The 11,203-nt window shown below is 43.9% G+C and overlaps 1 long non-coding RNA gene across 1 annotated transcript; it reads right to left on the reverse strand.

Annotated features, from left to right (window-relative positions):
* Window positions 1–822: 822 nt before the first annotated feature.
* Window positions 823–9,009, reverse strand: LOC120232846. Its single transcript, XR_005528661.1, has 2 exons — window positions 8,969–9,009; window positions 823–986 (listed from the first exon to the last, which is right to left on the reverse strand). It is a non-coding gene; the product is annotated as an uncharacterized LOC120232846 (long non-coding RNA).
* Window positions 9,010–11,203: the final 2,194 nt, after the last annotated feature.

Consider the following 11,203-nt stretch of genomic DNA (forward strand, 5'->3'; position numbering starts at 1 on the left):
GCAGTGATGGGTTCAGGTAGTCAGAGCTAAGTTATCAGAGCATGGCCTGCCCTGGCCACAGGGAATGAATGAATCAGTGCACAGTTTAGAACTTAACGTTGAATGGCTGTGGGAGCAGACTAGCTCAGATATGGGAAGGCTCTGTTTTTATCAGCCATAATATGTCAGTGAAAGGAATCTTTGTGAAGTCAACACTGTGGAGAGTAGAGTACATATTCAGAATGAAATGGAGTCCCTGATAAAACATAACTAGATTGCTGGTTTGCCCAATTCTGAAACCTTATCTACTTCTGAATTTTCTAGTTAAATGAGCCAAAAAATGTCCTTATTGTTTGTCAGTTTGTGTTGAATTTTCCTTTATACATAAAAAAGCATTCTAAGAGGTAAAGCATTCTTTATCTCTTGGTAAGCTGTCTGTTTGTTATGGCGGAAAGTCCTGAAATAGACTCTATCTTTAAAGTTTTGTACTCAGTTTTTTCTTCTTTTTTTTATTTTAATATTTTTAAATTTATTTCTGAGATAGAGAGAGACAGCATGAGCAGGGGAGGGTCAGAGAGAGAGGGAGACACAGAATCTGAAAAAGGCTCCAGGCTCTGAGCTAGCTGTCAGCACATAGCCCCATGCGGGTCTCAAAGCCACGAACCGTGAGATCATGACCCGAGCCGAAGTTGGCCCCTTAACTGACTGAGCCACCCAGGCACCCCCAGTTTTTTCTTCTTGACTAAACTACTCATGACAGTTGTACAAGGTGTTAAAATGGAACCCTATTTATCCATTGCTTACATATGGGGAATGTGTCTGTTACCATTCTCACAGACTTACTTACAAATGAGCTCATTTTCTCATGGGTGTTATGATCTTGAGATGTCTTCTGGGATTTCCAGTCCCTGGTGTTGTTTCTCAAAGGAAAATGATGTTGTTGAGCCTGCCAAGATTTCCTCACCTTCAGTGTGGTTTTCAAACGTTCCCATTTCTTAATTCCTTGACTGTTGGGTAAAGAAAAATATTAAAATATCTTACAACATGTATATTTAAAAAAATAAAAAATAAAGACAATGGGATGCTTCTTATGTTGGTTCCCTACGATACAGATACCTAACTGATCCTTTATCATGCTGTGCAATAGAAAGTTCTTCAAAGGTGGAAATGTTCTATATTGGTACTATGCAAAATGTAGCCACGAGTCACATATAGCTATTGAGCACTTAATGTGTGACTACTATAACTGAAAAACTGAATTTCTAATGTTATTCTAATGTTATTTAATTTTAATATAATAATAAATTGATATAAAGATAAATTTAAATAGCCATACGTGGCTATAGCTAGTGGCTACCATGTTGGACAACACAGCTCTAGATAAACCTAGACTATTACACGGTTAAATAGAACAATGGCAAAAGATGGCTGTAACCAAACAAGTGTGCTTTTATGGTCATTTCTTATTTTTGGGAGGCAGTTCAACACTGATTTAATGAGATATTATACATTTAAATCAAATTGAGTGAGACTTGTCTGACAGGTGAGGGAAAGAGAGAAGTCCACACAAGAATCCAGTAGTCTCACCATATCTATATATCTATAAAATTCAAACAGTGTGTTCCAAGAATAAAGATTTATGTCATAACCATAACTTCTTCAAAATTATTGGCATCTCTGTGTATATGAGGCACCCCCAAAAATATCTAGCCAATAAATACGATAAATTTATTTTTCTCTCTCTGGTATTTGGGTGAACTAACTTATCATTGACTAAGGTAAAGACTCTAATAAACTTGGATTATTCTTGATCTCTTCTGCTAATCTTTTCTTCACCTTTCCCTTGTGGGAAATGACAGGGCTTTGTTCTATCTCCCTTTTAGTTTAGTGTTATATGACGCTAATCAGAAAGATAGTGAAGCAATTAGGGATGCGGTACCATCAGTACACAGCTGATAGTAAGCTTTGCCTCTCCTTTCATCAGATCTAGGATACAGTTTCTTGAATTTCACAGTGTCTGGCAGAGTAAAGGACATGGACGAAAGCATTTGGATCAGACACCATCTAGATAAGGCTAAAGCAATCCTCATAGGCAGAGGGAGACATTTGAAGTATATAGCAGCCAATTCATGTTGCCGAAGATAAACCCACCCTTTGTCTCTGAAAGCTACAATTTTGTTGGATATCTTAGATTGCAGGCTATTCCTAAGTGATTAGATTTTGGCCAAGACTTCTGCAATCACTTTCTACATGTTTTCAAATAAACAACTATTATCTTTTCTTCCAGTTGGGAAGATTGTTATGGTTTTATCATCTTGCACTGTATTTTAGCCTATGTTGATGTCTTCTATATCCATTATTATGCTTGTCTTACAAATCCTAGGCCATTAGACCTATTTTTGCCATGAATCTTCATTAGAAGATGGGCTCAGTTTTCTTGGTATTCCTGTTAGTTATTTCTGGATTCCAGATGGGGCCACAGTCTTGTACTAGGGGAGAATATAATCTAATCAGAGGGATTTACTCTTTTCTAATGGAGAATTCATTAACTCTATTTCAATCAGATTTATTAAATGTCTAGCATGTAGTATGGTAACTAGAGGATGGTTAAGACATAAATCTTTATTCTTGGAACACACTGTTTGAATTTTATAGATTTTCTATACTGATTTCATATTGTCCATCTGAGCAATTCATATTGCACCAAATATAGCACGACCATAAAATCTGATGTGCAAACTGGGATACTTTTGAGAGTGAAAGGAGTTGCAATTAATAATTACACCTGATCAGCAAACTTAAAAAAAATTTTTTTAACATTGATTCATTCTTGACAGAGACAGAGCATGAGTAGAGAGGGGTAGAGAGAGAGAGAGAGGGAGACTCAGAATGTGATGCAGGCTCCAGGCTCTGAGACGTCAGCACAGAGAGGCCAATGCAGGGCTGGAACCCACAAACCATGAGATCATGACCTGACTCAAAGTCAGATGCTCAACTGACTGAGCCACCCAGGCCCCACCCTGGGCAAGCTGGGTTAGTGTCAGGGAAACTGGAACATATGGTCACCTTAACTAAACATTAGTTTTTGTTGGAATTGTTTTTTGCCTTTTAAGTATGACAGTTTAGGATCAGTTTGGGTTATATATAACTATTTTATGACGCTTATTATGTGTCAAACATTGTGGTAAAAGTATGCTCATATTTTGGTTAGGGAAACAGAAAATATGCATATAGCCATACTAAGCAGTTGTGTATAGTGCTGTGAATCCTGGACAGGGAGCAAATTTGAAAATTTGCATTGAAGTTCAATCTCTTTCTTTGGTCAAATCACTTAATCTCTCAGGTTGTTTTCTAACCTGTAAAATGGAATGATGCACTTCTTCAAAGGATAGTATGAGAAGGTGGTAAAAAATGTGAAAGCAGCTAACATGGTATGTATCAATAAATGCTTGATAAAAGGTCATCTGAGTTTGTTGATTTTGTAGTTTAATGTGAGATAGTCAGACTGGGAGTTAGAGACTCTTATTCTCTTCCTAAAAACTTTTATTATGAAGAGCTTTTCACTGTCATTCATGGCCAATTTTGCTCTGTTCATACCCTCTCCATATTATTTTGAGGCAAATCTCAGCACATACAGTAATTTCACCCATCGGTATTTTAGTCTATATCACTAAGGATTCTTAATTTTTTAACATCATCACAATACTGTTAACTAAAAAAAAAACAAAACCCAACAATAATTACCTCTTATTATGAAATACTTTGTTACTGTCCAAATTTCCAGTTTTCCTAAAGGTTTTTTCCAGTCTTTTTAAAAAATCAAGATTGAAATGAGGTCCATGAATCCCTGTACTTGGATATATTTTTTAGATTTCAATTAAAGTATAGATCTTCCCTACAGCTCTTTATTTTTCCCTTGTAATATATTTGCTGAAAAAACTGAATTTTCATTCCATATACTGCAATCCCCTGGTGTAGTTTAATATGTTTCTTTATAGGGCGCCTGGGTGGCTTAGTCGGTTGAGTGTCCGACTTTCGCTTAGGTTGTGATCTTGCGATGCGTGGGTTCGAGCCCTGCGTCGGGCTCTGTGCTGACTGCCAGCTCAGAGCCTGGAGCCTATTTCAGAGTCTGTGTCTCCCTCTCTCTCTGACACTCCCCTGCTCACTCTGTCTGTCTCTCTCTCTCTCCTAGAAATAAAAAAAAAAAATGTTTCTTTGATTTTAGTGCTTCCTGTAAATTGATAGGTGGACCTAGAAGATGTTCAAATTCAGGCTTTTTTTTCCCCACCCAAGACAACTTCACAGGTTGCTTTGTGTTCTTCCATCAGGAAGCACATAATGTCTGGCTGATTATCTTTTATGATGCTAGCAGCTGTTGCTATTTAATTGCTATTTAATGCCTAGATCCATTTGTTCATTAGGAGTTTTTAATTTATTTCTGATCTCATAAAATTTACTGTCGGTTTACTTCCATAAGTGGTCAGAGTTGTAACTAAGACAAAGATATGATTTAAGAAAATAGTAACATCAGTAGTGTTTCTATGTCCTAACCTCTAATATTGCCCTATTTCATGTTACAGATGTGCTCATTGACGTTAGCAGGGAACAAAAATAGAAATGACTTTATAAAACTATAAATGAAAGATGATTAGAATATGATTTTCCCAGATCCTTTTAATATAAATGGCTCTACGGGTTTTATGACATAATAATTAAGAAATAACCTCCTACATGGCTAAATACACAAAAAGTAATTAATAAAGCTTATCTACACTAACATCCACTAAATTTTTCATTACTTCTTGGCCTCAAATCCCAATAATTAAACTGTACTAATCTCTAGCTTCTTTTCTAGGAACAAACAATGTATTCTTTCTCTGATGCTGTGCTCTTTTGTTATCACTAATATAATACTGTTATTTTAATTTGAAATGACAGTGTGGCCCCATAACCATAGCTAATCACTTCGTGTTGCTTTTCCAACAATGCCGATTAACTTTTGGTGAACCAGTCATATTCTTCCACACAGTTCCTGGTCAAGAAATAACATGTTGTCACTTGACAACTGGCAAGATTAACAGTCAGCTGTGGCCACTGCACTGACTGACTCACCCAGGGATTTAAACCATGACCTTGGCCTCATTATCATGATGTTATAATCTACTGAGCAAAATAGCTAGAAAAATGAATTCTGAAGACAGGAAGTAAAAATTCTGCTATTGTGTCTCCGAGCCTACTGCACATCTGTGTCCTTTCTGTAATTCTATTAGCAGCTGTTCTGGATATGGATGAGGAACTGGAGACAGGATATTCTACTGAAAATTAAAGCTGATCATGTCAGTTCTGTGCCTAAAAAAACCTCCACTGCCTTTCTAATGACTACAGAATGAGTTCAAATTCTTCATAGCATATAAGGTTGTAGCATAATCTTCCCACAACTTGTTTCTCTGGCTTTATCTCTTGCTCTAATTCCCTGTCTCTCTACCTTCCCTGCCTCTCTCCCTTCATACTCCAATAACGGTGACTTTTCTCATTACTTTGTGACCACTCATTAATTGTGAAGCCTATATTTATTGAGCCCCTACGATATATAAGACAGTCTAGTAGGCTGTGGAGAAATTGGAGTGAGAGGCATAGTCCTTTCTCTTAAAGAATTCATGGTCTAGTTGAGGCTACAGACAAGGAAATAAATGCCTACTATGCCCTGTGATGAGTGCTAACTGTGACAAGGTCTGTATGGCGCTAAGAGAGCCTGGGGTAAAAAGTTGGAAAGAGGAGGAAGGGAGGGATGAGCATATGGTGAAGACAAGAAGAAACTGACTGAGAGGAAGGTCATGGGAGAGGGAGTAGAAAGTCACAGAAATGAGAAACTACCCATTCAGTGAAGTGTAAGAAGGTTGTCATGGCTGAAGAGGGGAACGTGTTGGTAGATTGGACTGGAGAAAAGGCAGGGATTGAACCCCAAAGGAACCTATATATCTTGACAAAGTTTAGATCTTACTTCTCTGCATCCATGTTCCCTTATTTCGAGAATGCATTTTCCGTTTCTCCTGCCCAACTTAAACCAATAATGAAGACAGATTCTCTACCCAGAAATTCTCAACAAGTGTTTGTTGGAACACCTACTATGTGCTATGCACTGCTCTAGGTGTTTGGGCTACATTAGTAAAAATCCTGATCTGTGCATGTACCTTTGTTTAGTAGATAGAAGTTGATGATTAATGATATACATACGAAGTTGGGATATTGGTGAACACGGAGTAAAAGTAAAGTTGTCAGAGAGCTGACAGTGCTATGGAAAAAGGAAAAAATAGGGTACGGTAAAGAAGACTGGAGTCACCAGGGAATGGGTGGGGCAGTCTGGAGTATTAAATAGGATGGATAATGGAGCAAAAATTTGAAGGAACAGGGGGAGTCAGCAAGTGACTATCTTGGTGAAGAGTGTTCTAGGCAGAGGGAACAGCTAGAGGAAAGCCTGAAAGAAAGTAATGGATGAGGTCAGACAGATCATGTGGGATTTGTGAGGCCAATTAAAGACATTAACTTTGACTTAATGAAAATGGGGAGCCACCACAAAGTTTTGACCAGTAGAGTGATACGATCTGATTGTTTTAGGAGACTTGCTCTTCGTGCTGTGCTGGGAAAAGATTCTAAAGCCACAAAGATGCAACCAGGAGAAACTATAGAAATGCCAACCATCTAAGTATATTCCTGTGCAGAAGGAAAGCAGCAATGGCTCCCAACATTTGAGGCAACCAGACATCTTAACGGAGTGCTGAGAACTCAGTTAATTCTGATAGTGTAATTAGTTTGATTTTAGTTTAGATATGCCTCTATGACTTATTTAGTAGATTACAAGCAGCTTTTTACTTAACATGTACAAATGAAAGTCCACAGACTTACAGGCTTTACAAACTCATGTCCCTATAGGAATTGAAGAAAGGACTTGCATTTTGGAATTAGTGTGTTAGCCTATCAATGGGACCTTGAGAATTCAATGATGAAGATGCCCAGCTACTTCTAAAGTTAAGAACAATGCAGTTTCAACCTAACTCAAATTCATATATTTGAGGGACATGTCCAAGTAAAACCTATGCCAGATTGGACACAGTGAGATGTGATAAACTTAAAAAATTTTTTGTTTAAAAGTACATTTATTTTGAGAAAGAGAGAGCGCAGGGAAGGGGCAGAGAGAGAAATCGAGAGAGAGCGAGAGTGAGAGAGAGAGAGAGAGAGAGAGAGAGAGAGAATGAATGAATCCCAAGCAGGCTCCGCACTGCTAGGCAGAGCCTGAAGTGGGCCTCAAACTCATGGACCATGAGATCATGACCTGAGCTGAAATCAAGAGTGGGACCAACTTAACCAACTGAGCCATCCAGGAACCCCCGCCCCTGCATTTAAAAAATATTTACTATTTATTTTTGAGAGAGAGACAGAGAGTGATTGAGGGAGGGCATAGAGAGAGGAAGACATAGAATCCAAACCAGGCTCCAGGATCCTAGCTGTCAGCACAGAGCCTGTGGTGAGGCTTAACTCATGAGCCTTGAGCTATTAACCTGAGGAGCCTTGAGATCATGACCTGAGCCTCACAGGCCAAGAGATCATGACCTGAACTAAGGTCAGAAGCTTAACCAACTGAGCCACCCAGGTGCCCCTATGATAAATATTTTAAGTAAAATACTAAACCAGAGCAAACAAAACACTTCTAAGATTCAGACTGTAGTAAGATCAAAAGATAGAGATCTTTTGAAGGTGTTTTACTTTCTATAGTTCTGAGTAGAGCAATCTTACATTAAATTGAACCTATTACTTTGAAAACTAGCCCATTTAAAATTCTATATATATTTTATCTATATGATATACAGTCTGACACATTTTTATTCTGAAAAGATATATGAATCAAGGTAGAAAATGATTTTAAGATACTTCCTGAGGATTCCTTTTAATAGGAAAAACAGGTGTAGTTTTAGTAAAGGAATGAAAAATGAAACACAGTAAGATAACTTACTTCTGCTTCAATTCTGTAACATGTCAGCTGTCCCAATGATACCAGCTCATGTGCATTGTATTTCATATGCAGGCACTACCTCTAGGCAGGTGAGGCCGTGGGAGTGCCAGGGAAACACAGTCACAGGCACCCAGCATGCTATGTTTACTGGTAGAAAACAGTGTGGGGCCCACAGTGTGGCTTTGGTGTAAAGGAAACACCAAAATTGTCTAACTTGGACAACCACTTTTATGTACTCAAAATAACTAAAATTAAATGTTCTCACTTTTCACTTCCCAGTTTCTCCCATTTTCTATTTTGCAATGCTCATGGTGTAATTCTCAACCTTTGTTGAGGGAGTTTTCAAAATATACCCGTGTCCAGGGTTCTAACCCCACAGATTGATTCATTTGATCTAGGGTTGAACCCAGGTGGTATTTTTAAAAAGTGACCCAGATACTTTTACTGTGCAGCCAGGGTTGAAAACCACCATGATTTCAAATTGGAGTACAAATATCTAGGTTCTAGTTGTAGTGCTGGCGTTTACTAGCTGGCTGATTTTTAAGTCCTCATTTTACCATAGGATGATGAGGTTAGCTTAGAGATTTATAAAAATCCTCTAACTCTAAACTAAAACAAAATTAAATAAATTGGGAGGCATATGATCTCTTCTAGTTTGCTCAGCTCTAAAAAGATGAAAATGGAATTATCTGGAGTATGCTAGCTTGGTTTGAAGCAAGTGAGTTAAAAAAAAGAAGAGCACATAAGTAGACTTTTCTTTCCTCCCTCTTCCCAATTACAAAGCATGGGAGAAAAGAAACAGATATTTAAGCTGAGAAATCACAAGAGACTTCTAGGGCTGCTCTGTCTGTCCCTAGCTCTCTTAAATTGGGAGTTAGTCATATGGTACCTGGGGAACAGAGGGAGGGGGGAGAGAGCTTACTATACACCAAGAAGGTAAATATAATACAAACCCCAAAGGCCTTACACTACTCATCTTACCATAATCCGGCCTGGTACCAAACACTATGAGTGTGGGAGGCGAGGCAGGGGTGTGTGCATATGCGCGCTCACACACACTCCCCTATTCTGTCATCCACTGCTCTTGCGGAGAGCGCCCAGAAGGCGCTCCCCAGCCAGGACCACTCTGGCCCCCCCTTTACCCCTCCCAGCCCGCTCCCTGCTCTGCCCCCACCAAGACAGTCCTCTGGGCTGCTCTCAGCTTGGTCCACAGAAGGCAGTGGCAGCCACTGCCATTCTCCTGCAGCTGGTTTTCAGTACCGAATCCGTCTCTGTGCCTCTAAAATCAGACTCAGACGCTAACCGGATCCCCTCGCTTCTCTGCCTCTTCTCTCTAGACCAGCCCCCATCCCCACCCCCCGCCAAAGGGCCAAATAGATGGAAGCCCTTAGCCCAAGCTCCGGCTCATTCTCACCCTCCTGATGAACCTAGCACCCTCACAGCTTCCCGGCTCCTCTTCATCCTCACACCATTCCCAGACAAACCCTAACTCCCCCAGTCTCATCTCCCCACCTCTCTGCGCTTTACCAGGTCCCCTCAGGGCCTCTCCACAGATTCTTTGCCACCAGCCCTCAGTTTTCCAGAACTTCCTCATCCTCGCCCCAAACCCCACCTCCAGTAGAGGGTCCCAGATCCTCTAAATCACCTGCACGCCCCACTCACTCATAGCTCCCTCTCCCTCTCCTCAAGTAACCCTGGCCGGGGGGTGGGTCCCCACGTCTTGCACCCTAGGTAGCCTCCCCAATTCAACGCTCTCCCTCCTTACAGGACCCCAACCACGACACCTGGGGAGCCCCCCCACGGACACTTTCACCTTCGAGCCCGACGTCTGGGCATCCTCCCCCTTCAGCACAGTTGCCTCCTTTCCAAAACCGTAGGCGTCCCCACTTCCCGGTCACACCCCATCTCCGGACCTGACACTCCTCCCCACACTCCTCCCCGCCCCCAGGCTTTACCTCCAGACCTGACCCACAGGGCGCCCCCATCCACCACTGCTCACACTCTCGTCCCCCACTCTGGACTCCTTGGGTGCCCCCTCACAGGCCAGCGTTCTCCACTCCCCCCACCCCCAAACTCGCCCCCTACTCCCCCTCTTCTCGTCCTCCCCCCGGCCCACACAGGTCACGCTCGGGAGGGGTGCTCGCTGGCCCCGGCCTGGGCAGCCAGGAGGTGACGCGGCCCCCGCGGGAGGAGCCCGGGAGGCGGAGGGGCGGAGGAGGCGCGGGCGGCGGCACCGAGCGGCGGCGGCGGCGGCGGCAGCGGCGTAGGGAGCGGGCCCCCGGCGCCGACTCCACCGACCCAAGGGGCGGCGGCCGCGGAGGGTTTGCGGGCGGGCGCGTGATGAGGGACCACCGGCGCCCGACCCTGCTACGCGTCGATGCTCGCTCGGATCCGGGCGTTGGGAGCCGATGGGCCCTGGCCCCGGGAATCTCCGCCGCTAGCCCCAGTCATCCCTTCCTAGCTTTTGCTTCTCCGCTCTAGCCCGGAGCCGTCTCCGGCGGCCGCCCTCGGCCCCGCGGCCCTTCCCTCGTCGTTTCCGGAGGGGTCCTCCCTCCGCGGCTTCTGGAAGCCCAGTGACGCGTCAGTCGGCGGGACAGCTGAGCTGCTTCTCTGGGAAATTAGCCCCTGCTTCCTCACTCCCCTCTCAGCTCCCGCGCCGGCGCCCCTCCGGCTGGCGGGACGCCGCCTCCCCGCGCTCGAAGCGAGTTCCCGGGACTGCCCCAGGGGGCTGGTTCGCAGCTCACCCCTTCCCCTCCGCGGCGGCGCGCGCCCCCGCCCCCGCCGGACACACTCGCGCCCCGGCCGGCGCGCCGCCCTCCCGCCCGCTCCCTCCAGTCACCCCACCCTTAGCCGTCCCCGCCACCTTACTCCGCCACCCTCCCCCGCCGCTCCGCGCACTCCGCGTCCCGGCCCGGCCTCCCGCTCCTCTCCGACAAAACGCTCACTTAACAGCCCTTCAAAAAAAAGAAAAAGAAACATAAACCGGAGCGCGCTCCTCAGCCCACAAGACCCACCGCGCACGCCCACCCCACCCCCCCCCCCCCCCCCACTCTTTCTTTCTTGGGGGAGGGGGGCTGTCGCCTCGGATTGAAGGCCATTGATTTGTATGTATTTGTCCCAGCGCCGGAGGCTGCCCCAGCCGCCCGCGCGGGTGCCGCCGCCGCCGCCAGTGGAGTTGCCTCCCTGCTTCCCTAGGGTGGTTAGGCTCCACCAAAC

The sequence above is a fragment of the Hyaena hyaena genome, unplaced genomic scaffold, assembly GCF_003009895.1.
Source record: "Hyaena hyaena isolate Hyena2069 unplaced genomic scaffold, ASM300989v1 scaffold_79, whole genome shotgun sequence".
Taxonomy (NCBI): domain Eukaryota; kingdom Metazoa; phylum Chordata; class Mammalia; order Carnivora; family Hyaenidae; genus Hyaena; species Hyaena hyaena.